This window comes from Agelaius tricolor, unplaced genomic scaffold (assembly GCF_023055355.1).
Source record: "Agelaius tricolor isolate 1412-34295 unplaced genomic scaffold, bAgeTri1.0.p SCAF_24, whole genome shotgun sequence".
NCBI classification, from domain to species: domain Eukaryota; kingdom Metazoa; phylum Chordata; class Aves; order Passeriformes; family Icteridae; genus Agelaius; species Agelaius tricolor.
This window is the reverse complement of record NW_027269284.1, coordinates 9,299,741-9,327,524: the sequence shown is the minus strand read 5'-3', so window position 1 is coordinate 9,327,524 and position 27,784 is coordinate 9,299,741. Positions and strand designations below refer to the sequence as shown.

General features: G+C 40.1%; 1 protein-coding gene across 6 annotated transcripts in view; it reads left to right on the top strand.

Moving 5' to 3' along the window:
* The window catches only part of SORCS2 (sortilin related VPS10 domain containing receptor 2), a 536,289-nt gene that overhangs the window by 103,027 nt on the left and 405,478 nt on the right, over window positions 1–27,784 (top strand). The gene's annotated exons all lie outside the window — the stretch shown is intronic.

The following is a 27,784-nucleotide window of genomic DNA, read 5'->3' as shown; positions in this document are numbered from 1 at the left end:
CTGTGCTGTGTTACAAATTTTCAAATGCAAAGTAGCTGCATGTCAATTTAAAATAACTTTTAATTCAGTAGAGTTTCTCAAGATTTATACATGTGTAATTGAGAACAAAATGCAGCTTCATGTATACATCTAATAATGGAGCAGCATTGCAGGAGAAGTAAATCTAAACTTTATTGCTGTCTAATAAATTATCTGGTAAGCACTATAATTAAACTACAAACCAGTTCATTAGTTGCAGGCAACATCACTAAATTGGGACTAATAGAAGCTATGTAGTTGCAGAATGTGAGTGTCTGATTGTGACTATTATTGCTGTGACAGCAACAGTTAATTCAAATAATGATGGAACTTTAATGAATGAGGTTGTGTGACAGAATTAGCAAAAGCAGATTTGCTGAATAATTGGTTCTTTCTTGGTACAGTAAGTCATTGATTTCTAGTCTCTTTCTTTTCCTCCTTCCTCTTACAGTTGTTATCATCAGTCTGGTCATATGTGCACAATGTCCTGAGACCTCAGCTACAGCTGCAGCAACAGTCTGGCACCTATCAGAGCAGAGCAGGCCTGGCAGAAGAAATGCCAGACCCAGTCCAGCACCAAGCCTGCAGGCATGTGGTGCCAGGGGTCAGGTTGGGAAAGAAAGGGAGAGAAAGCTCTCAGGGGTGAGGAACAACCCCCCTGCTCTGCTCAGCCAGAGCTGGCACAACAGTGGGGGTTCTGCTGTAGAGCTCTCCTACCTGTTCCTCATTGTTTCAAGAAATGAAGTTGCAGCCTAATGTAGTGCTTTCCAAGTGGTAAGTGATGTGTCTGCACTGCTGATCTGATGTATTTGTTTTCTTGGTTCACTTTTCCTCGATTTGATCTTCTGCTGTTTTGCTTACAGATCCAATACCTTATCCTTTCTCTTACAGTGTGGGTACTCGTGCATCTATATATACATGAGCCATGGCAGAGTGTGTGCTTGCATAGGAGCTCAAGAATGTGTACATCTATACATAGCACATGCTACAGTGTTTGCAAAGCTAGAATGTCACAGTTTCCCAGCAAATGCTTTCTGGGTGTGTAGAATCATCTAATACATAATCCTGTTTAATACATTCTTTTAATAGCACCAGACTATGACTTGTAGTGCCAGATTTAAATTGAAAGTAGTTACTGTAATAGCCATATTAAGGAGAAATGAAAAGTATGAGCTAAACCACTGGAGGCAGTTGGTTAAGATGTGGCTTGATAGGCAGGTGTCCAAAGATCAGATGTAGCTCTTGACTCTGTTTTAGAATAAGTCAATTTTCTTGCACATTTCATCTTTTCTTAGCATTTCTCAGAAAGTTTAGATTTGGAGCTATATTTAGTCCCTCAAGGGCCCTGCTTTGATTTTGTTTTCACATGCTGCAGCCTTTGATTGGACCTGTGTGTTAAGTTGCCATCACTTGAAGGAAGTGTTACACAGACTCATCAGTACTCATCCTGCCATGCCCTTGACTCCCTGACGTGTTTGCAGCAGGGGGGTGCAATGACAGCTCCCTGCTGCTGATGCCACTGCAGCAGCCTGTGCACTCCTCTCACACACAGATTCTGGCTTTTAATGCCACATAACTGTGTTTAAGTGTTCAGAAATGTGGGACATCTAGTTTGCAAACTCTGACAGTGCTGAAACAAGGCTCCTAAATAATTTGTGAAAATAACATTCTCCATAGGTCTCCACACATTGGAGTGACAGGTACAGGCTGTGAAGGCACAAAGAAAGCTGTTCCTTTTCTATGTGCTCTGTGTCATATCCTCACCAATATTATATGTTCTGGAATCACAGATGATTCCACATAGGTTCTAGAATTCCTCTAATTTTGGGTTAACCTTTTGGGTTCTAATTTCATAGAATAATGAAATATTGACCCAACAAGGGATTAAGTGTCCACAGAGCTGGAGGAGAGATATAAATTATTTAGGTAATATACACATTTTGATTCCTCTTTTACTAGCACACAAAATTTTTATTGGATTCTAGAGAGTTGGGAAAGTCAGGCTTTTTAATCTATTGTCTTTAGGATCCTTGCAGATGTTTTGCAAATACTTTTGTATTCCAAGAACTCTGGACTGATCTTCTGCCAAAATCCAGGAGGTGTTCTCCTGCTTTTTCTGATAAAGCAGGCAGTCTCGTTTTCATATCCTGTCAACTGGGATCTAGAGTAGCCTAATGAAATATGTGCTGTTGTATTATAATCTTTAGTGATTATATTTTAAATAGTTTTCAGACAGTAAACTCAGTTGCAGTTCATCACTATGGCCCCTGAAGATATAGGATTAGGTACAACAGAATAAAAGCTCAAAACTTTGTTTAAATATTATAAAATCTGAAGACTTTCTGCATCTGTAACTTTATGCCTTGATTCTGCAAAGAATTGGGCATAAATTATTTATATTGTGTGCAGACTTCTGTCATTGTTCCTTTCCATCTGAGTAAGATTTTTAAATGACCATGATTTTTGTTTTGTAATAATTTGTAACATACCAAAGACAATGGGACATTTACCCTTTGGCAGCATTTGGATGCTACTAGAGAGCTTCAGGTTTGACTCTGGCCATTTCTGTTGATAAAGCATCAGTTGCTATTTAAATAGGTGCTCAATAGAAAACAGTTTTCATCTATTTCCCTATGGATCTTTTTTTACCAGTGCTTGCTGCAGCATCCTGTTGAGGAGTGCTGCCAAGAACCACTGCCACTGTATTTTGATAGTCTGCATACAAGCATTAGACAGTTCTTCATACCAAATTCTCTTCATGTTTCTAGTTTTGCAGCAAATAAAAGAAATGAGCAGGTGTTCCCATTTCTTTTGAAGGTCATGGGTTTGCCTACATTTTCTCTAAGTTTAGTTTTTTCCTTCTGGAACAATAATAGATGTAAATTGACTAATGAGAAGATATCTGAAGGAGGTTGTGGCCAGGTGGGGATTGGTCCCTTCTCCCAGGCAGCAAGTGAGAGGAGAAGAGGAAATGGCCTCAAATTGCACAAGGGAGGTTTAGGTTAGATACTAGGAAAAGCTTTTTTACAAAAGGGTTGTCAAGCATTGGGACAGGGAGTTCAAAGAAGTGGTGAAATCACTGTCCCTGGAGGGATTTAAAAAACGTGCACAACTGGGGCTTTGGGACATCCTTTAGTGGTGTTTCAGCACCTGGATTAATTGTTGGACTTGATAATATTAAGGTCTTTTCCAACCTAAATGATTCACTGATTCTAAGAAATGGTGAATCATTTAGGTTGGAGTCGCGGAAGTTTGTATATAATAGTATAATATACAAACTTTACAGCAATTCATTAATGGTGGTTCCTGAAGGATATTTAAATTTAGTTCAACATTTCCTTGCTAGATTAGCTTTCATCTCCTATATCAATATAATGAAGATTTACCTATAAATTGTATATAGTATAAAGAAAAATATGTATAGTTGCTGTTTGAATCTTTGATAATTACTATCATTGGTAATCCTTAAAGATCCAAAAAGTTATGTGAAACAGGTGTTTTAGAGCGCTACTATCCAACATACTCTAAATATAGTCTAAAATTTATTTAAGAATGAGAAAAAAGACGTGTTTAAATGGACTGATAGTCTTCCATGCATAACTGTTTATTTCTTAGAAAACAGTTACATCAGTTTAATTTGCATTTGAATGCTTACTTATGGAAATTTAACCTATCTGAATCAGATATATTTTTAAGGGCAACTGGATGGTGTTCAATGATGCAGCTTGAAATTATATTGTATAGGGTACAGACACAACTGAGTGTGGAATGACTAACTGGAAGTTAAATTGATTTAAGCCACCCCTAGGGATGCTTCATGTAAGTATCCACACAGAATGGTTGGTAAGTGGTAACTTCTTAAGTGATTGTAACTCCATGACTCTCAGCAACTCCTGGTAGCTTCAGGAGAAACTTAGGGCTTAGATTGTAATCAGTTTATTAAAGCTTAATAAATTACCTTGCATCAGCTGAGTTACAGGAGTGAAAGCCCAACAACATAATCTACCTTAAATCTCAGTGTAAGAGGTTTGAGCTCCATGGGATTACCTGGCTGTGGGCTGAGAGAGTACATAAGGATGTCAGAGTTGTGGTAACATGAATTTGAGAGTTGGGATAAGTGTTTGTGTTTTTCCTGGTGCATTAAAATACCTCAGTGGATTACAGCCACCAGTATGTAAATGAGGAATCTTTAGTAAGATTCTTCCAGTGGTACTGCTCAAGGCCTGTAAATTAATTACATAGGTATTGATTTAGAATTTTCTTTGAAAATTCCAGTAAGCTTGTATTTAGATGTTTAAATTATATTCCTTGGTGTTTTTCAAAAATCTTGAACTTCAAGATCATTGCAAGTTGCTAAAGTTTCAGCACTTTGAAAACAAAGCCATGTGTTTAGGCTTTTTATAAAATAGGTGGGCCTGGTTTGAGCACCCCCAGGATATGATCCATAGTCTATTACATTAGTAAGAAGCCTTCAGTTTATCTTAAAGATATTAACTCAATTTGTAATCTGTTCTGATTACTGCATATTTAAAAATGATTTATTTTAAAGGCTGTCTCATTCTGCAATGGATGGATTTCTGCAGAGGTATTCATGTACAGTGATCACATCTGTGTAGCTGTACAAAACAAACCAGTAACTTGACTTAGAAAGAATAGTTCAGGGACTGAAGTCTGTGCAATACAGGGTCAGCAGGTGAAAATGCAGACTCTGTGTAATTGGTAGTGGTTTTGTTATTCACAGGTCTAATGTTTCCTCTGAATTGTTCTAAAAGATAAAAGATGTTGAAAGAATCTTTTGTCTTGGATTCCTCTCTGCAAGGTGAAACAATGCTCCAAGCTCACCTGCTTCCTAGCAGTGTCTAAAAGGAGCATGAAGTATGTTCCTTCACTTGTGTTTGATTTTAAAAAAGTCAGGATGCCAGGACTGTGGGCATTGTTCTGTTGAATCCAGCCATTTCAGTAACTACAACCCAAGCTGCTGTAGAGTGCTGGTGTTTTCCCTGTTGGATGGGTGGTAGGAAGTAGACATTAAGAACTGAGTATAATTCTTCTTGCCCAAGCATTTATCTTGCCTTACAAAGATGTGGCAATGATGCTGCACCAGCTTCAGGAGCCAAACCCAACCCTCTTCTGTTGAACACCCTTCAGGTGAGCTCAGAGGGCCGTGCTTGGGCATGCTTTTTTGCACCTGCTTTTTTGATAGCCCAAGTGCAGCAGGCTGTCATCTGCCATCTCTGTCCATCTGCATCTCTGGTGTCCTGAGTGATTGGGGAAGCAAGTAAGTAGAAATCTAAAGCACTCTTTTGAGGCTTCATTAATTTAGGACAACACTCAGGTTTTCTGTTTCTTTGACTAATCTTCTTTCCAAGTTTAAGTAATATGTGTTTTTAAAATTAAAATGTATAAAATCAAGATGAAGCAAGAATGATATTTTTTAGAAAATTAACCAAGTTAGAATCTGTCATCTAGAACAGTATTTTTTTTAATGCATTTAAATTGTCAAATTGGATATGATCAATTAATGAGACTGCATTTGATGCAAATTTCAGTTTATTGTTACTGTAATCACATTCATGTACATTTTAATAACATCGGTGTACTGAGCTAGTTCAAAAGGAATTCTGCCATGGAATGCATTGATGAGCACAGTTGGGAGGAGTCTTGGAATGAGTCAGAATTGTGTATTTAATACTGAAAGATTTCTGTGGTACTGTAGTGATCTGTAAACACTGAGCTTGAAACAGTAGCTCATTAATGAAAACCATGCTCGCTTATGAACAACAGTATAGATAACAGCCCCAGACAGGATAAAGGATAGGTTTTGATTTAATTCTTTGTTTGTTTCCAGATTTCTCTTTCTTCCATTAATTATTGAGCAGAAATATTAGACTGAGAAAACGTCATTGTTTTCTTCACCTTTCCCAGAGCTGAATATAATCTCAGGAAAAGAAATCCACATAAACAATATAACATATTTTTTATTCTGAGGTTAACAAATAAGGAAGAGATAACAGAATATTAAAGAACTAGTAGTTTCTTATCAATCCCTTACTCAATATTTGTTCTCTTTTCAGTTATACAAATAATTTTTACTTGAGAAGCCTCCATATGTATTTCACTTATAGCTCGTGTCTTCTCTGGCCTTACTTTAGAAGACAGAAATGTGCTTACATTTTCTTTCTGTTGTAACCAGTTTTTCTCCTCTTTCAAGGGGTATGTTTTATATGAACATTACAATCTGTAGGAGAAAGGGTCCAAGACACTACCTGAAAGCACAGATTTAAGAGTATGTGCTGCAAATGTCATCATGTGACTCTGTTGATAGACAGTCTCTTTGTCATCCTTCCAAAAGGCTGATGGACTTATTTGGGTATTATTTGAAACTAAATTGAGGTGAGAGGAAAAACCCATGTAAGTGTTTGTACTGGAAGTGTGAAGGAGCTCTTTCAGGACCCTACCTATGGATAACAGCAATGGAAAGATAAATAGGACTGCTCCTGATGCGTTTCCTTTCACCATTTATTGTCCTGGATTGTCAGCAGCAAACTAGAGGCTGGAAGCTTCAGTGGCACTGTACAGTGCTGAGGCTCTCCTGACAAGCCTTTCCCAGTGTTATCCACGTATGAAAAAGCCTTTGAACCCTTTCATAGATGTGGCTGAGTGTGACCTTTTCTGGTAATTCTTTTCTGTGTTTTCTTACTCAGAAAGAGGGGCAACTGCCTCTCTTCTAGAAGCCAAGATCTGAAAGTGGGTAGTTTTAGTAGCTGTCTTTCATCATTCTGCTTGGAGGAAGAGGTCAGGCCACTTCACAATGATGAAGACTGATGTATCACGGACAGGGTCAGAAGCAGAATTTGCTTTATTCTCCTAGAATTACATTAACTCTTAAAGAGATGGATTTTGCTCCAACTTATATTTTGTAGGCAGTATCTTCACTGATTTTTGTGAAAGAGTTTACAGATAAAACATCTCCTGTCAAGCTGAACTGTTCATCTTAATCTTTGCTTATATAAATCTGTTTGTTCCCACCTATCGTCACTTTGTGAACAACTGTCTTGCATTTTCCTTCTTCAGAGGTTTGGTTTTCTCTTCAGTCTGCTTTAGTCACTGAGTTGCATAAAATGACCTTCTTGTAGCGAAGGTGGAATTTATAAAATTCCACTGCATAAAGTTTCCTACATGGCATAATGTGTCCATTTATATTGGCAAATTCAGTTGTGTGAAATGCTGTCGTGGAGTCTGTTCTAAATCTGTCACTGATGGGAGCTTTGTGAACAGGCTCTTCCTGAATCCTTAGCAGAGAGAAGTTGGCAAGGTCAGGATCACATAGTGACCATGGTAGACCAAGTGCTTGGCTGAACCTGGGTTTTGCTAGGAATTGTCAAGGTTTCAGAAGATTACTGCCATATGATAGCTAAGCAGTGACCTATCTTACTGCTTCATTTTTTTCAAGTCTCTTTGAAGCCAGTGCCTTGAAGAGATGTCCTCTAATGCCCATATGCAAGAGCAGGTTGAAATATTGCTGCTCCAAATACAGAAAGGCTGACGTTGCTACAGCTTTCTCCACCAGTGCCATGGCTATTGAGTCATTGTGGGTCTTGAATGTTGTTAACGTGTCATGTTTAATAAAAGTAACTACTTCTGCTCTGATTGTCAGATCTGGGTCAAGATATTAAATCTTGGAATCATCTATGACACAGGAGTTTCCCTGTTCCTTCCCTTGACAGGTTATGTGCTTTTGTTTCGGACAGAGTTGATCTCTCCTCTGATGCAAATGCACAGCTGCTTCCCAGACAGTATATCTTGTGAAAAAGACTTATTAATTCCAAAAGTCCCTTTCCTTAGTGACTCTCTTGACCATTTTGTACTAGCATGTTCTTTCTCATCCATTTCCTTCTGGAAAGGTTGGTAAACTAGCAGTGCAGTTAAAGGTGAATTGTCAATGCATAGAAAGGTGAGTCCGTGCAGGTCCAGAAGGTCCTAGTAGTGGCACAATGTTCTTGTTGCAAAGATTTTGTTGTTGTTGAAATCCAGTAAATGAAACTTTCAAACTGAATGTGGCTCCTGCTTAGAACAGTTTAGTCTTTTGTTTTCTCTAACAGGATTATGAAAGAGTATCGAAAGCTTGCTTGTTATGATCATACTCAGTTCACAATGAACTGCAGTGCAGCAAATTTTTGAGGTCCGTCTGAGATGGGAATTTTAGTGACTTCTGATCATGTTTTTATTGGAGATGCTCTCCAGGGATTCAGAAATTGTTCTTAATACCTATATAAGCAGGATTACATTTTCAAAACTGTCAATACAGTCTGCTCCCATTGGTTGCAGTCAAGGGCAGTTTTACTTCTGACTTCAGTGATAAAATTATGTGGCTACTCTACATGCTTTTAACAGTCCCATTCCCTACTTGTTTTAAATTTGGATGTACTTTTCCCTGACAACTGTACTTTGCTTAATAAAATTCCTTCTGGACTTGGTTCTTGACCAGTATAACCTTGCTAATAAGGAATTATAAACTTGTAGGTGGTTTCATCTGACCCAACTTTCCATGGCAGTGCCTTTATACTCTCACTGTTACTATTTGATAACCATTTTGTCTTCCTTAAGCAAAGACTTTTTGAAACATTTCAAGCCTTATAGGAAATTCAATGGCAAGGTATTTGAAAAAGGTTTCTTCTTGAACATCCCATTATCCAAAGAATACATGAAGGGAATAGTTATGGTACCATGAGGCTTCATATAAGAGTAATTGATTGGAAGGTAGTATTTTAATGTAGAGATTAGTGCTCTGTAAGAGACTTTACTGAGAATCGCCTTCCATTGGATACACCAGTAGGTGAGATCATCATTTAGGTGGTCACAGAAATGACAGGGAATATCTGTCTGTTTCCTTGTTTTTCTCTCCTTCATCCTCTGCCATTCTTGTCCTCTTGGTCTTCCCATTCAAATTCACCATGCAGAACAGCTGCCGTGGGCCAGCTCCTGCTGAGACAGGCTGATGGGAGAGCACAGATTTTTGTTGCTTTTCTGTGCTAAATTGTGAGTGGGTGTTGCACATAAACCCAGAGAAAAAAGTAAAAAAAAAAAGTAAAAAAAAAAAGTAAAAAGTACTGAAACTGAAACAGAGCCTGTGTGCTTTTAGGGAGGGTGAGATGGTGTTCTGGGACAATACAACTGCTGTGTATTGCATCTGTGCTGGCATCTGAGAGGAGCGGTTATTAGAGCAGGACCCAGAGCATCACACCTGCAGTCCAGTCTCTGTGGGATCAGTAATTACATGTTAATTAACAAGTCTGGAATGAGTGAGAGTTTGCATGTCAGCAGATAATCTGTATAGTGACTAATAAACTGCAGAATGTTTTCAATTAGCAGGCTTGAAAAGGAAATCCCAGTGAGTGTTTTGCTTGGTTGGGAAAGGATGGAATGAATGCACTCTGTTGTTAGTTACCCTCCAAAAAGGAAAGTGGCAGATTTAAAAACTACATTGTAAAGATTAAGATCTGAAAACAGAAATGCTTAAATTACTTGCTACTACTGTGCATTGATGAAATCATACAGAGTAAACTTCAGTGAAATGAAATTTTTCACTTGATTAAATAAGAGCAAACATGGAAAAAGTCCATTCTTGCGTAGATTCCTTCAAGCTTTAAGGTATAAAATGTATTTTTATTGCAAGTTTTTTAATGGCCTGAAGTAGGGACAAGTCCAGAACCTGTTTGCCAGAGAAACAAATGTTGCATTCTTTCTTTGGCCCGAATTCTGAGAATCATTGGTTATATTCCACCTCTCTTAGGCTTTTCATTGTGATCTCCAGGTGTTAGATTCCCTATATTATATGTTTACATAGTAATGTAAGGAGAACTTATTTCTTGGTGGCCTGGCTTGTCTGTTTTCACTTGACTTTATTTCTGTTCTGTCCATGTTTGCACTCAGAGGCAGTATTTTAAAATGTAATTTCCAAAAGTGTTGGAGCAATTTTACAATTTTTAATTTTTTTTCTCCATAGGATGATATTACAAGAGCAGGCAATTTGGGACCCTGCTTTTTAATTAGCTACAAGTAAGGAGAGGTTATACAAGGGAAGAATGATGAAAAATTTGTTTGGGATTTACAGTTCATAGAAATTAACTATAAAGCTTTTTCATTAAGCACTTCAAGGTATATAGTACATAATTTTGAACAACTTTCTAGCCTGCTGATGGATCAGAACCATTCAAATCAACCTGAAGTCATTGTTTTTAAGTTAGTTCTTGATAAGTGAGTCAGAAGATGTATATTGTCATTGCCATGATGTATTTAGAATTACTGTTATGGAGATACACTCAAAATATGGATGTTTTTTGGCCTTGTGAATATCCAGAGCTACCTGTCCCTCTATGTTGTGCAGGTGCTTTTAATGATTTGTCCCAGAGAGGATGCTTTTGAGAAAGGAAAGCTGATACAGATCTGCTTTGTACACTCTTCAGCTGCATGGCTCATCTTCAGCTCCTCCCAAGCAGGATTGGAGCTGTGTGGAGCCCTGGCTGGGCTGAGCTACAGGAGCAGGATTATAAACTCCACTCCTGTGCTATTGCCACATCATATATCTCTGATAATGAACATTTTGCAGCAAGAGATTTTTTTTTTTAAATCTTGGAATAAGTGCAGCTTCAGTATGAATAATGTCAACAGTTGGAGGTTTTCTTCTTAATAATCATCAGTCTTCAGGCTGGCAGTGAACTGTTGGCCTGTCTGAAGTACAGAGCATAGAATCCCCCCTTACATCCTGTGTGGTACATCTTACCCCATTTAACCACTCAACTAGTTGTGTTCAAGGCATGCATTGCCCTTTTTGGACATTCTGTCAACATCAATTTCCTTCCCTCACCCCCATCCCTCAGATTGTCGCCACCACTTGAAGGGGAAGCAAGGCAAAGGCACGTGGAAAGGTGCTAGATCTTTTCCACATGGTGAGATGTAGCAGAGTTGGGTCAGTCACTTGAAAAGTCTGGATGCTGTGAGAAGTTTTCCCCAATTTCTCCTTTATGTTTTCCTGCAGATCCCTTCCTGGCTGCTACACTGAACCGATATTGGATACAAGAGAGCTCGATAAAGTCTAAGGGATCATTTCCTTCATTACCTTTTAATTAATTTGTATGGTTCTCTGTAGCACCTGTTAGAAATCAAAGTGGAATTGGCCAAGCCCCTTCTAAGGTAGTCAGGCAGGTTTTCTGCCATTTCAGATAAACTATGATCCCTGACTTCAAGACTTTTCAGTTCTTACAGGGGCTTATCAGTGCTCACCTCCATCAAGTGCATGGTGGAAGGTTATTTGTAATCAGATTAATCTAGTTCATGATCTTCCCCTCCTTCCCTTCCTGTGTTTCTGAAGGATACCTGACCTTGCATCTCACTCACATCAGCTTGCAGATTTTTTTAGTTTGCTCATTGTGTTAAATCCAGGGTTGGTTGGAGCACAAGACATGGGTTATGTTTTTTACTCTGAAGACAGTGTGCATCTAGAATTATGTCCTCACAGGTAATTGAAGTTGCAGCTGTTGTACCAGCCACCTCTTTTCACACTGTCAGGGAGTAGAGGTACTGTGAAAGATTACTAGCACTTCAAATCAGCAGTTGGTGTCTCCAACACATGCCGACCTTCACATGTATTAATGTCACATTTGTATTTACAAACACTAGGCTGAAATTAGAGGTTCCTTTGGATATAAGATGTTATTGTGGTCATCTCGTGTTGATCCCTTGGGTTTTCCACCAGTCTGACAGCTGTCCATAACTCACTGCCCAGAATGTTTTTAAAGGGATGGCAAGTTATATTTTTCCTCCCTTACATGATTTGTTCCAGATTGAATTGATCTAGTTTAATTGTTTTTAAATTTAAATTTCTCTCCTAATTTAGGGTACAGGTAGAAATTATGTACTTACTTGGAACTCCTCTTAGAAGTTTGCACTTTGACAGGTTATACTATACAAAATGCTTAAATAAAAATATCAGTGAAACAATAACAGCAGGACAGGACTTTTGAATTGCTATGAAATAAAACCACATGGAAGTGGAGCGGAAAGTACTTGACTTAGGTTTTCAGATGTTCAGCCAACCTCATGGAAGTCATTTAGCCCTCTGTACCTGTTTGTCTCTTGTTTGCCATCACCCATATGATTTACAGTTTCTAGAAATTCCTCTCACAAGTGTCTCTAAAATGCTCTGAGACACCTGGATGCAAAGAACTATAAATATTAGCAACTAGTCATCCATTTGTATTGCTGTCTGAACTGGGGTCACCACCATACCTTTAAAAACAGCCTTTCAAACCATGCAGTCTCAAATTAGAAGTAGTTTTAAAAAGCTGATGCTTTTCCCAAGGTCCATAAAAGCAGCTAATCCCAAAGAAAAGCTGATGTCCTTAATTCATCTTGCTTTAATTTCTGCAATGTTAATGCCTCTTGTCCAGGCTGTCAGCGTGGCTCTGCGGTGAATCCGTCTGTATCCTGTTTGCAGGGGCTGCTGGCAATGCCGTGGGAGTCCTGAGCTGAGGGGCCTGGCCAAAATCCTGTCCTGCTGTGGGAGAGTGCATTACCCCCCCCAGGCAGGGGGCCATGCTGGACCTGCTGGGTTTTTAACTAGGCATCATGAGTCAGACACTTCACTGTTAAAAGTGCAGGGTTTGGGCTATTTAATTATTTGTTAGCCATAAGAACCTGAGGACTCACGAACCGTCTCTTTTGAGGAATGCAGTGATTTCATCAGATAAATGTTTAAAGCAGGGCTAAGATAGCAGACAACCACAGCAGAAAAATATTTTTTCCTTTGAGATAACCTCTTAAATATATACATATTTAAAACCATTTTATCTTTTCTGTCTGATTCTAAGCACCCCTTCTGTCAGCAGCAGACAGAATTAAAAAGAGAAAACCCTCAGTGGATGCCTTTCTTTTTTTTTGTGAAATGTGTCAGATGATAAGCAAAATGTAACTGGGTATTTATTCTACTTTTCATGTGCCCTGCAAACTGTGGAAGGCAGCACGAGATAGAGCAGCAACAGCCTGATAAGCCTGGCTTTTCCCTTCTTGCTGGCTTGCTATTTACTTTACTTCCTATGAGGGAACACTGGGCTAGAGACCAAATGTCTTTACTCATCTGGGAGATTTTAAAGCTGCTGGGAATAGACTGGTGCAAAAAGCAACTCCTTGATTACAAGATTTGTAGGTAAATGTTACCCTTGCAATAATCATCATTTCCCCTCCATCTCCTCCACAGCACATTCTGTTCTAGCAGTCCTTAACAAACAATAATAGCAAAAATAAGCCATATTTTTTTTTACACTGGTTATTTTCTCTCTCCTCACTGAAAAGGACACATAATGGAATGAATCTGGTTTCCCATCTGTTGCTAGGTGCAATTCAAAGTGGCAGTTTTGACCTATAAAGATTTGGCTGTTTTGCGTCATGCGTACCCTAGAGACAGCCTCTCCCCTTTAATTTCTCTGTGTCTCCATTTTCCATCTGTGAAAAATCAGGATAACACTACTTTTCTACTTCACAGGGATTTTACAAGGACACATTTATTAGCAGGCACAGAGCATAGGCTTTGTATTAGACATCATGCAAATATCTATGTCTAAAAACTTGCTGCCACCCTCAGTCCCACAGAACTTGAGTTGATTGACCTTCATTATGTGGCAGAAGGTGATTTGTTGTCCTAGGCTGCATTATGGCTGTCCATCTCTGAATCTTGCCATTTTTAAGCACATTCATTATAAGATACTTGCAAGCCATCCAGCTGGGTTTGGTCTTTCCCATTAAATAGTTTGGGCCATCCCAAGGGTAGGAATTAACCTATCACTAGCCTATCATGAAGTGTGTTTATATGTTGCACTCATGGGTCCCAAATAAAGAAAGGGCCAGTGGGAACCACAAACAATTGGACTGGAGGAGGTGTGCGTGAGATACATGCTCTGAGGAAACATTCCCAAATAGAAAAGTATCTCCAGAGCTGTGGTTGCCTGTTGTATTAGAAGGGAAGTAGTTCTTCAGTCAGCTCCATAAATCAGTAGTTCTCAGGTGCATTTTTGCAGTCACATGCAGGTCAGGTTTAAGCAGTTCAACATGCCTGTTTGAGAGAAGACATCTCCAGGGCATGTTGGTTGATCAAAGTGATATTTTAGACTTGTACTAAATTATGGACTTAGTACTGCAAGAGTTCAGGGGATGGGTAGGGCCGTTTTGAGGAGCAGTGGCTTTACAGCAGCAATCCTTCAGTGCAGACTCAGGATATTTCATACATCTCCTATTTCCAATGAGATTGTTGGAATGACAAAATTCAAGCTCAGCCGTGGTAGTAGTTCTGTGACTGAACAGACAGGGCAGCAGCTTTCCTTGTGGATGATTACAAGACATGGTCCATCAGCTAGATGGACTGTCTTGCTCATTTATGTGGGCTCTGTGCCTACCAGCTCTTTATAACCCTTAGTAAAATCTTTGGAGTCTTATTTCCAGGCTGTGCTAAGCATGGCTGGCGCATATGATGGTAGCCCCCAGTGGGGATATTGGTAGCTATTCCCAGTCTCACAGTGACAGAAAAGATGCAGGCTGTGCCAAAGAAGCACATGGGAAACTGTTACAGGGTCTATTAAAGATCATTGCAGTGTTTTAAGTTTTTCACCATATTACACCCAGTATTACTCTATTTTTTCATAATATTATCTTTGTAACAGTAATGAAAATTGACCTTGTTTAATAAGAAACTCTTCTATTAAAACTCCATTGCATTATGTGTGTATGCATACACAGGCTTTGCAGAAGATGCAAAGTCTTCTGCAGAGAGCTCTACCGGCTTAAAAACAGGAAAATTGGAACTGCCACTTTACCTCTCTAATTCCCCTTAATTGTATTCTTTGCAGTTATAATAAAGTAGAATTTTATCCTTTTTAGGCTTAGCTACCTGTTAATAATCTTGTTGAGAGAATTTAGAATAAACAGATAAAAGGAAACTGCAGCAGAGGTTTCTTCAACCTGTGTTTAGGAACATGTCACTGTAAGTGCAAATAAGTGGTTAATTAAAATTTAGCTTAAAATGTCTTCACTTTAGTTCCCTAAACAAAACAGGAGCCCCTTCATGTGAACATCAATGATGTGGAAGCTGCGGTTTGGCAGTGACACAGCTTTTGAGAACTGGAAAAGAATATCAGGGAAAGATAGAGACAGGGCCTCATCCTGCAAGGCTTTACTGATTTGATAGCTCTTATTTCCTTAGGGCATGTTTGCCTGTAGCACTGCATTCCAGTGGAAAGGCTCTTAATTTTGCTCAAAGGATGGGGTCAGGAGGAGGTGACATCTCCCTGCCTATGAGGGAGCAGGCAGGTCGAGCTGCTGAGCCTCCTCCCGCTCCTCCTGCTGCGGCGAGGAGCAGCGCCTCGGCAGGACCATGTGAGCTATCTCACAGCACCTCGTTAGCATGGGATGATGGCTTTATTGGAGGAACAAGTCATAAAAAAGTTTCCTTCGGTTAAAAATGAGCAGTTTTATTTTAGTGTGATGACAGCCTCATACTGAGGATTGAATTTTTGCGTTGCAGCTAGTTTTGTGTGTGTGTGCAGGCAAGGGAAGGGAGCTGTGGACATACATAGCTAAAAAAGCAGGGGGTGAAATCCAAAGAAGAAAAACTTGCAGTGATTTTTTTATTTTTATTTTTTAAACTTCTGAGGTTTTCATGGTCCTGTCAGCTGAATGAATTTCTCTTTGAGAAACTGCTTATGTGGAAGTCCTGGCTCTGAATCTCTCTTAAAAGAGATCATTTGCAGCTATGGGTGAGATAACTACCAAGGATGAAGGTTTCAGATGTAGTTTTTTTACTGCTAGTTGTAAAGCAAACATTTAATTGAGGTATTGTGCAGTTCTGTATCTTGTCATGATGGAAACACAGTCTACAGAAAGATTCAGTGTTACCTGTTCCACAGAAAAAAGCTACTGTAGGAAAATGTGTCAAAAAACCTCCCACATAATGTAATACCAGCGTTTAAAAATCCACGTTCACCTTTCATGTGAACATCTTTTGGAGGTGCTTTTGGAGAAACTGGAACCCAAATTAATGACACAGTACTTCTGGCACCCTATTGCAATCTATTTATTTCATTTTTCTTTTGTATGTTGTTACCCAGGAAGGCCAAGCCCGGTTTTTGTTAAGGGTTCACACCAGAGAAGTGCCCTCACCCTGCCCTGTTCTGGAGCTCCCCAGGTGCTCCTGCAGTGTGAACAAAGCAGGCCAGGAGGTCATGGGCCAGGCAGGGGAACCCGGGATCCAGGGCAACTTTACCCGGACCCTAGACGAGATTGCCTCCCTCGTGCTGGTTTTCATCACTGACATGAATCCAGGGAAAATGACGCACAGAAGGAGCCAAGTATTCGCTGAAAACAGGGTCAGCACGATTGTTACACTTAGAAGGACAGTACACAAATAGCTCACCCCAAAATACACGTGAATATCTGCTGTCTGTCACGCACTAATATGGCTGTCACTGCATAACCATGAAGATTATGGGAATGCTTCAACACGAGGAGGACAGGCCTCTCCGCCGGCCGGGACGGGCCCCGGCCCGACCTCCGGGCAGCGGCGCGTGGTTCGCGCTGGCCGCCAGCAGAGGGCGCCGGCACACGCCAGTCCCGATCGGCGCCTTCCCGGAGCCCGGAGGGACCCGCGCCGATCCCAAAGGAACCCGCGCCCATCCCAAAATAGCCCGTACCGATCCCAAAGAAACCCGCGCCCATCCCAAACCAGCCCGCACCGATCCCAAAGAAACCCGCGCCCATCCCAAACCAGCCCGCACCGATCCCAAAGAAACCCGCGCCCATCCCAAAACAGCCCGCACCGATCCCAAAGAAACCCGCGCCCATCCCAAAATAGCCCGCACCGATCCCAAAGAAACCCGCGCCCATCCCAAACCAGCCCGCACCGATCCCAAAGAAACCCGCGCCCATCCCAAACCAGCCCGCACCGATCCCAAAATAGCCCGCGCCCATCCCAAAATAGCCCGCACCGATCCCAAAGGAACCCGCGCCCATCCCAAACCAGCCCGCACCGATCCCAAAGAAACCCGCGCCCATCCCAAAATAGCCCGCACCGATCCCAAAGAAACCCGCGCCCATCCCAAAATAGCCCGCACCGATCCCAAAGAAACCCGCGCCCATCCCAAACCAGCCCGCACCGATCCCAAAGGAACCCCGCACCCATCTCAAACCAGCCCGCACCGATCCCAAAGGAGCCCGCGCCTATTGTGGGACTCGAGGCCAATAATGCGTTACTTCATCCAGCCAGCTCTTTGGGCTGCTGGAGCTGCCCGCGGGCAGATTTAGTTCTCAGCACGCTCTACAGACCTCGTGCTCCAGGTCAGGAGGTCCGCATCTAACTCCACTGGCAAGCACAGCGGGAGTGCTCGTGATAGAGGATTTTCTGCTGAAATAGCAAGTAACAGATGCAGATAATGAGTTGGGATATGAATGCATCTGTAATTTGGTATCCGTATGTAATAGCCGTATTTAGAGAGTAGGTGGGGAAAGGGAGAAAGTGTTACAAATCTTGTACAGTTCAACCACCTTGAATGGAGATGAACCTAACTGGGAATACTCTATGTCTGCCCTCATTGATTAAGGTTTTAGGTGCAGCTCTTCTCTATGATGCCCCTACTTGCCTGGATGGTGTGATGTACAACCAACATACAGATATACTACCTGCAAGGGAGGAACTAATTTAAAAATTATCTAATTTAAGAGGTGTTTAGTGTTGTGGGAAGATGAGTAAATAAATTGATCAATTGTATAGTCTCAAATTCTCATGTGAGATGCTGTGACCCTAGGGCTCTGGCCCATTCTCTGTCATATGTATTTATCTCTCTCCTATATATTTAAAATATTTTTTCACGTGATGGCTCCATTTACCTCTCATTCTTTGTAAAATAACTAACACAGTAGTATCCAGGTTATTATCATGTCATATCATACCCAGAGGCCCTGGGTATTATCATGTCATGAATAACAGTAATGTCATTTCCACCTTTAAAGCCTGTCCTGACCTCATCACGTTCTTTTATAAATATCGATCTTTTAAATGGGGTTCATTGTTACTCTTCAGAAAAACTGAAAGAGGGCCATCAGCTTGCCACAGAGAATACCGAATCCTAGAGCAAACAGATCAGTTTTGACCATTTTGGGGTGTTTTGATGCCTTTGTGTTCTTCAAGGTAAAGTGCTACATATTCTTAGTGCTGCTGACCTGATTTTAATCCTAGCTAATGTCTTGCAGCCACTGAATGGAATATATTGAGTAGAATAATGAATTCAGTCTTACAGAGTGATGCTATAAGAGCAGTTTAAAAAAGGTCAAAGATGGAATTTATTTTCTCTGTGTTGTTGGAACTCCTGTGTTTGAGTGTTTAGAAACTTGATACGCCTTTCTAGCAAGTGAATAAATCAGAGAGAAGCTAGAGCCTTATATTAGCAGTTCCTGAGTACCTTCTCCTTGGAGGTAAATCAGTGAGAGATAAACGGTGTTGAATGTCTTCAACTATTTTTGGATATAGAACAGATCAGAGCAGGATAGAATAGAATCCATCCATGAATTAAGCAACCACAAATGATTTTCAGTCAACACACAGTTTCTGCACATACTATAACAATAAAGAACAGGGGTGGCCATATCAGAGGTCATAAGGAAAAGCTGAAGTGTGTTAAATCTTCACATCTGTCAATCCTGTTCTTTTAAGGAGGGATAGAAAATAGCTGAAGAAATCATGGTGCCTGTCTCAAATTACTCTCTGCATGCTATGGGAAGTCTCTAGGGATGGTATTTGATTCTGAACACACTATCTTTTCTCATCAGTCATCAAATTGGCATTGCATGTTGTTATCAACATATTACCCAGTTTTCTGTGAAACACACAAATCTTCTCAGCAAGATAAAGCTCGGGGTGCAAATCTCTGTGGCTCACAACAAACACTTGAACAAAGCAAAATTCATACTGGTTTTCTTCTGATGATGTTCTGAGCCCTGTACATTTAATAAACAAACATAGCAGCAGTTGTAATCAAAATGAGAGTAACAGAGAGCCTAAAGACATGAAAATATTTCATGAAACCTAGTCATGAAAGTAAGGATTTTGTAGATTGCTCCCTGGAACTGTAAGATCCACTTACATGTGATGCCTGTAACTTGACACATGAAGCTTGGGCATGTGAAGCTGTTCTTAGAGGAGAGGGAAAAAGGCTTCCTAGAGGATACAGTGCAATTTCTTAAAAGGATTATTGGTGATTATAATTATTTTTTTGAGAAATGGCTTTGACTCTACAGAAGTACTTAATCATTTGTGGATTTAAAGAAAATGCTGATGACTGAAGATAAGTATTTTTATTATCTTGGAGACTGGAAAGACTGTAGACTCAATATTTGTCAGATTTCCATTGACTATGGTGGTATAGGACAAAAAAAGATTTCTCTGTTTAAGGGGGAAACCACTTTGGCTTTTTCTCTAGTGCTTAAGATGTTTAACTTATGAGACATACATTTGCTCTTTGGTTTGTAGATGATATTATTTATCTTGTACTGTTTTTTGATGCTTTAGTTTTATCTGCTCTTCTCTCAAAGTGAAAGAGGAAGCTTATTTTAAAGATGGTATTTTTAATGGAATCTTAAGAAAAAGTATCAAAAAAGAAGTATCAGAAATACACAAATTTTTAGAAAACATGTGTTCTTTATTTTTTTTATTATGTCTTCATTCTAAAATTATGGCACTCATCCCTTTTGAATATAGACATAGACAAAATAGACACAGGGAAATACAGACAAGGAAGACAGAGAAATGATTCCATGTATTCAGTTAGTTTTTACTCTGAAACATAGGATGGTTTAGAGCATATATTAATGTACTGTGGAGGCACATGTATGTAAGCCCTCAACATTTGGAAACAAACTTTCTTATAATCTGTACAGAGTATTTAAAAAAGGACCAAATTCTCTTCCTTGCTGTTCAGTAGAAGTGGCTGTTTGTACAGGACAACAGCATTTCTAGCAGAACTTTGCCAGATGTGTAGTAATGCCTTGGTTTCAATTTGAGAAGGCTTTAAAAATGGCATTTCCAATTCAGTATATTTTGATATTCAGTAAATAATTTAAAAGATTCTGGATTAGAATGAATGCTTTTAATAAATGTATTTTAAATTCAATAGGATTAATTTTTTTATTCCTGCCTAGCTCCAAGTTGCCCATCAAGGCATATTTTTGGCTAGCTCCAGATTCTTCCCCATGTAAAGTCACAGGGGTCAGCAGAGTTAATATATGCAAATGTTTTTGCCCAATGTCATTTTTGGTAATTTATGCTTAATTGCTCCACATAATTACAAAGAGTACTTTAATGGTAGTTTATGAGAAATAGTCTCAATGAACCATTGCTAACACCATAGCTCCACAAATCAAACATTGCATCACAGTCTGCTAGTTCTGGTACCAATTTCTGTGTTAAGTAAATGAAAGGTGACATGAGTGGTTCAGCCTGCAAAAAAGAGTAACTTCCCCCATACCACATGAAGACTTCTTGCTCCTTGTATAATGTCCCTGCCCTGAGTGTAAGGGATTCTGTACAAGCCATCTCTGCAGTCTAATAAGAGTGCCTGTTCAGTTAGGCTGGTGTATTCCTGCTTGGTATCTCTGGGCTATGGATGGGTTGTGATAATGGCACAGTGCTGAGCACTGGGGTTATAATTGTATTGGAGAGGCTGCAGCTTACAAGTTCCATTTACCCAGTGCCTGTTTTGCAGGGTGCTGTGTATTTTAACTTGGGAAATAGCATCTATTATAAAAAATTAGGCTGGCCTAAATTGATACTGCAACTCAGAACACTAAGGAGAATGACACCATTGGTATAGCAGTGCTGCGAGGCCCCAGTGAGGGAGGAATGATGAGGACTCCATTGATATCAGAAGGCTAATTAATTACTTTATTATACTATATTATTCTGTACATCTAAAACTGAATCTGCCAAGCACTCAACTCTGCACACAACTGCACACACTGCACTGAATCTCATGATTGTCAGTCCTGACACTCACAAACACTTGTCCCTGACAGGCCAAGGAAACAAAACACCATGACTTTGGGTAAACAATCTTCATATTGCATTCTACTTTTGCACAAACACAGGCACAGCAAATGATAAGAATTGTTTTCCTTTCTCTGAGGTTTGGAGAATGTGAATCTCAAAAATATTCTTGGGAAGAATTGTGCCTTGCTTTTCTCTGTGGAGATAAATGTGGGGCTACACACTAGCAGCTGTGGAGTAACTCATATCTGTTTTGTAAGTTATCTAGATGTATTTCTAGATATAAAATAATACAGGTGTATAAATGTATCTGTCTATTAGTACATAAACTTGCACTAGATATGTATTCTCTTTTCTTCAGCTAGTCAGAATATTTTCCTTTATATCCCTTTATGGCAGGAAGATTTCCAAGGTTTCTTTCAAGATAATTCTTTAAATATCTTATTTCATTAGTATTATGTAAATACTAGGAATCTGGGGCAAGATTCTGGTCTGCTTTCATTTGTAAAGGTGTGGAGGAACAGCTCAGCTGAACTATTTTAGACTTGTGTTGCACAGGAGGTCACAGTGTGGTCCCTACCAGAAAACGTGAATTGCAGTCTCCCACATGATTCATGTGCATTGTTCTCATTATCCTTAATGGATGTTTTGGACATATATTAGGGGAATGGGCCCTATTAGGAACTGTCTAAGGAGTGAAATGAAAATGATAATCACTTTCTCTTGGATGAGGTATTGTATTTATTCTATGGGATTTTAAAGGCTATTTTAGTGTTTAAATTATCTGGTGCATTAGAGAATGGTTTAGATAGGTTTTGGTTAATTGACAGTGGTGGGTATGTTTTAGAAAATTATTGTACACACTGGGACTTCAATTTTGCTGTGAATTATATTATTTTTGGAGATGTAAATTGCAGTCTCTCCCAGGAGACAGAAATAATGTGCTGCTTATTTGATTTTTAGCAATAATTAAAATGATGTGTTAAATTAGGCGCAGGTATTGTCACAGAACAGGGCAAATCTACTTGTGTGGGGGAGTTCAGAATCCTTAACAAAGCCACGATGTTTTTGTAGTAAAATAAACTGTGTACCTTGTGGTTTGTATCCTAGAAATTGTCCTTCTACATGTATATCATCACATAAGAAGGCCAAGTAGTCTGGCAGAGAGACAAGGCAACAGAGCTGTTTGCTGAGATGGAGGGTGGATGCACTCCAAATGGGAATTAAACTAATTGAAGTGGACTGGAGCTATTGCCTTGCCTGACACTTAGCTGACACAGAAGACTGTAATTTTGAATGCTGTTGATCCTTTAATTTTCATCCCTTGCCATTCAGATCAGACAAGGCTGTGACTGAAGCAGTAAGTACCTTCGTAGGGGCTTCGAGGGAGGATTCGCTGCCAGCTGCACAGTGCAGAGATCTGCAGGTTACATCTCCCTTCCCAGACCACCAGGCTTTGTGCTAGGGCTGTAGGAGGAAACGAGGTTAAAAGAAAAATAATTTTGTCTCCTTGTTATTTGGACTTCATGGCTCCCTACCAGTAGCCCCAATTTAGTTAAGGCTGTTTTTCTCCCCCCAAGTGTAGAGAAATAAAGAACATTTGTTACAGCTGATGGAAGCAAATTGAGTGCAGTGGAGTGGGTGATCTTTATTGAGAACTGGGTGGCAATGTCACATATCACCCTGTGTGCAGAACCTGCAAGCATAAAGATCCTCTTTCCTTCCTCAGCAGAGCAGGGGGCATCACACTAGATGGATGGAGTGAATGTGTGAGGACTTGGAGAGTTCTTTTATGCTGTAATTGGGAAGAATCTTAGATAAACTGGTAATCTCCAAGGGACAGCAAAGAAAGTTTTATCAGCCAGTTGACAGCTTTGTTAAGAGAAAAAGACTTAAGTGGGAGTACTATCAGTGCAGAGTAAGTTGTTTCTAAAGAGGGCTGTGTGTGTCTGTGCACATCCTGAAATGCTCTAAGCACAAGGTGTTCTTCTGAAGCACAGGTGTGGGATTTGGAATAGCATTCCCATTATTTCCTAAATTCCAGCAAAGCCAAACCTACCATATCGGGGATCTATGGAATTAAGACTTAAATTAGTTTCTGTTGTACAGCATTGTCTGCAGATGCTCCATTTATAGTGAAATGTTTTGCAATTTAACCATGCCACTTCTTAATGAGGTCATCCAGTGCTTTGAGACCACTTATTATTCAAATACTGCAAGGAACACTAAGAATGACTCTGAATTTTTTCCCGTTTTTGTCCTGGGCCTCAGCACAGAAGGCTTTTATTTAACTTTATTACAAATCACTTAGGTATTTTTAAAACATGTAAATCACAATGTGTACTCACAAGTTAGGATGTTAAAATTCAGCTGTGCTAGGAGCCTGAGTCTCTGGGGTCTCACATTATATTTCTCTGTGTTTATGAAGTATAAGTTAGCAATGTGGCATTCAAATTTTGTTGAATTAAGGACTATCAACCTAGGCATCTCTCTAAGCAAACTCTGAATTCAACTGTCAACCAAACACAGGGAGAATGCAAAACTTGCAGTGTTGCATCAAAAGAACTGTGTGACTCCTGTGGTCTCTACTGCTAGCAAGTACTTGATTTTTCCAAAGACAGGGATAGAAAGTGGCCAGTAATATGTAACTGCCAAATAAATATAAATTTCAGCATTACTGAGCCTTATCATATGCAGACTGAAAAAAGTAAGTAGTATTATGTCCAAAACGTTATTTATAAAGTTTGTGTATTGATTGGATATTCTCTCAACCATTGTTTTTATTGACTTTGTGTTCAGAGCTGTTCATCATAGTACTTATTCCTTTTCTCGCTCCTTTTCTTCTTCATACTTAAAGGCAAAAGTGTCATTTCATCTCAATAACAATAGGACTTGATGATTTTCACATTCAAAAAAATAAAAAAGCTGGAGAGGTTTCACAAATCTTCCACATTCTCAATTCGTATTTTTCTCTGTCACTTTTCCCAGCTTCCTGTGCCTTCATCTTGATGACCACTTCCTTGGCAAATCAAAAAGTCTTCTTGCTGTCAGAGAAACTCCTTATTTCTTCTATCCTTTGGAACAATTTTTTCACATCTCTCCAGCTCATCAATTCACATTATTGACAGTCCTCTGTGCTTCACATTTTGTCTAAGAGTGTATCTTTCTCCCTTTTCTCTGTACCTTCATTTCTGTGTCATTCTGCTCTGTGTTGGTATTGCAGTCATTAAGTACATATTTTCAAGGAAGAAAAAAAAGAGGTAAATTTTGTTTGAAAGACTCAAAATAAGATGAAATTTCATAATATTTCCTCTGTTCTGTCAATTCCCGAGGCTGCTCCCTGCAGAAATGTTCTGTAAATGTTCCCTATCAGTTCCCAGCTCTGTCATGCAAAGTTGCATCTTGATGTTGGTTTATCTGTGTTGCTTATGGCTGTGTAGAAAAAGAGGGAGGGCAACATTATTTTCCTACTGTTTCTGTTAGACCAAATGAGAATCATTCCTTCTCAAAACCTCAGGCAAATATTATGCAGCCACTTGCTGTGTAGCACATGTAAGAAAAGCCATCTAATGAAAATATCTTGACCATGAAATATTGATACCATTTTTCTAGAGCTGAAACTGTAAGACAGAATCACAGAATCATTTACTTTGGAAAAGACCTCTGAGATCATAAAGTCCAACCTTTGACTGATCTCCACCTTGTCCAGCTGCGTGCCACATCCAGTTGTTTCTTGGACACCCCCAGGGACAGTGACTTCCACCACCTCCCTGGACAGTCCATTCCAATGTTTAGCAACCCTTTCCATGAACAATTCCCTCCTGACATCCAGTCTGAACATCTCCTGGCACAGCTTGAGGCAGGACCTCTTGTCCTGTCAGTAGTTGCCTGGGAGAAGAGACCAATTCTCCCCTGGCTACAGTGTTCTTTCAGGTAGTTGTGAAGAGCAGTAAGGTCTCCCCTGAGCCTCTTTTTCTGCAGACTAAACACCCCCTGCTCCCTCAGCCACTCCTTATAGAACTTGTGCTCCAGACTCTTCACCAGCTCTGCTGCCCTTCTCTGGACTTAGTCCAGCACCTCAGTGCAGTGAGAGGCCCAGAACTGGACACACCACTAGAGGTGTGGTCTCACCACTGCTGAGTGCAAGGGTAGAATGTCTTCCCTGGTCCTGCTGGACACACTGTTCCTGATCCAAGCCAGGTGCCATTGGCCTTCTTGGCCACCTGGGCACACACTGGCCATGTTCAGTTGCTCTCACCCAGCACCCCCAGGTCCTTTCACACTGGGCAGCTTTCCAGCCACTCTGCCCCAGCCTGTGGCACTGCCTGGGGTTGTTGTGACCCAAGCATAGGACCCAGCACTTGGCTTTGTTGAGCCTCCTGCCATTGACCTCAGCCCATCAATCCCGCCTGTCCAGATCCTTCTGCAGATCCTTCCTGCCCTCAGATCAACATTCTTGCCCAACTTGGTGTAGTCCACAAATTTGTGAGGGTATGCTCACATCCCCTCATCCAGTTCATCATAACAGGACTGGGCCCAACACTGATCCCTGGGGAGCACGACCTGTAGGATGCTCACTGGATGTTTTGCCAAAACAGCAAATTTGGAGCTGAAGGGAAATTTGAGCTGAAGTAAATCCTGATGATGTTTTCACCATAGTGAGAAGTGTTTTGCACAGTGTAACAGTAAATGGCCAAAGGGGCCAAAAAGACCAGGGTCTGCCCCAACCACACTAAGCTTGCTGTGTGTGTTAGCACCCTCCCCTGTCCTAATTGCTCTGTAAATAAGAGCATTACTTGTCTGTAGTCCCAAATGGCTTTGTGTTAAGGAGCTGTGCTGTCCTGTGGGCAGGCTGCATTTCAGACAGTCTTGGCACAGAGGAACTGTCTGGTCTTGTGAAGTGATGTTTTCCTCTGCTTTTGAGTGTATCATATGTTTTTCACAACAGTATTTCTCAGTCTGGATGTGATGCTGTGGCACGTGGATCAATAGTGTTCCTCTGTGGCAAGGTGTGCTGAATGCCAAATGTCTTTGGCGGTCTGTTATTCTGAGACAAGTTAGCAGAGCCAAGAAGCCTGCACCACCACTTTCATTAGGGGTAATTATCCCTGAGCAGCTGGGATAGGAGCTGGAGCCTGAATGGTAATTAGCTGCCATTGCTAGGAGATGCATTTGCAGGTTTCGGTACCATTTTACTCTCTGTTTAAAGAACAGACAGGGAATTGTGATAAATATTCAGCCCTTGCTGTTGGAGAAGAGCTGCCTGCCTACAGATCAGCTTAAATTAGGATGTTCTTTGCATGCCCATCCATGTGGTCTTGATGCAGTGAGAAATCATCCTGCACTTGGATAGGCTTTGCAGCAGCATGAACATTTTTCTATATGTTTTCTCAACAGATGTGCTGCTTTATCAGGTTTTTTAATGTTGTAGTAAAGTGACAACTACTGCAAATCCATTTCAGTTTTGTCAGAGGCAGAGGTATGTATGCATGTCACCTATGAACAGAATCAACAGACTTGTAGAAGCAAACACAAACCTCTATCCATCAGTATTTTCAAAATGTACATTTTCAGCAGAAGTTTTGTGCTAGACTTAAATAGAAGAATAACTTTAGAAAAACATTTTCTTCCCCACAACTGTATTTAGTATTATGTTTTGGTATCAGTAAATAGCATTGAAAGAATTTGACAAGTAGTATGTCCTTCCTGCAAGATCCTTTCATGATATGTAAGAATTTTTAGAGAGATGGGAAAGAATTTGTAAAGCTTTTGTCATGCAGAACAAATCTGCTCGACACTTCATGACCTCTGCTTTGTTCTTTGATAATAACAATACTCATCCCTATCTACTCATGTTAATCTTCAAACCTTTTTTACAAGTATTAGTTAATGAACTTTTGGAGCACTATTCAACAAATAAAAAGAGGAGGTGCATGATGGAAAACTGAAGATGTTAGGCAATACATACTTGTCCTGTATTGTATTGTATTTCTGTGTAGGCAACACATCTTGTTAGACTGGAAGCAAAGAAAGCAACTGAAGGATTGTTTCTGTGCTTCACTGAGGACCCCTGAAGAATTGTGTCAGTGAGAGCAAGGGCATTCAGCATGACATTGCTAGGTGCTGGGTATGGTAGGATTTGTCCTAAATGTACACTTGTGTTTTCTGGTTGCCAAATTAAGTTTCCCAAGACTGGCATTTTTAGTGTACTATGTAATTAATGATTTCTGTTAACATTGCATATGAGAATAAACAATAACAATCTATGTTTCTTACAGATTTTTCTGTATACCCTTAGAAATACCTTTTATCCTGCAACTTCAAACATTTGAGTTAAGGTTTTTCTGCTTTCTGTGGGAAGTCTAAGGCCAGGTTCATTTCCTCCTCCAATTATAGCCGAATTTCAGTATACAGTATTTTTGACAGTATTGAGAATCAGTGATGCATTGCATTGGTGGGCATGGAGAGGACTTCAGCAGAGACTGAGGTGTTTGAGGGGACAGACACAGGTTTGATTTTTGCTCTATGCCTTGAGGTGTGTTTTTCAACTTTCTGAAAGCCTTTGTGGAAGTCTGCTGATCTCTGGAGGGGAGGCTGTGCTTGTCTATCTGTTAATCAGTAGCAGCAGAATTCATTGCCAGGGATATTTCTTCCTTTGATATTTTTGCTCTGCAAACCACAAAGTTC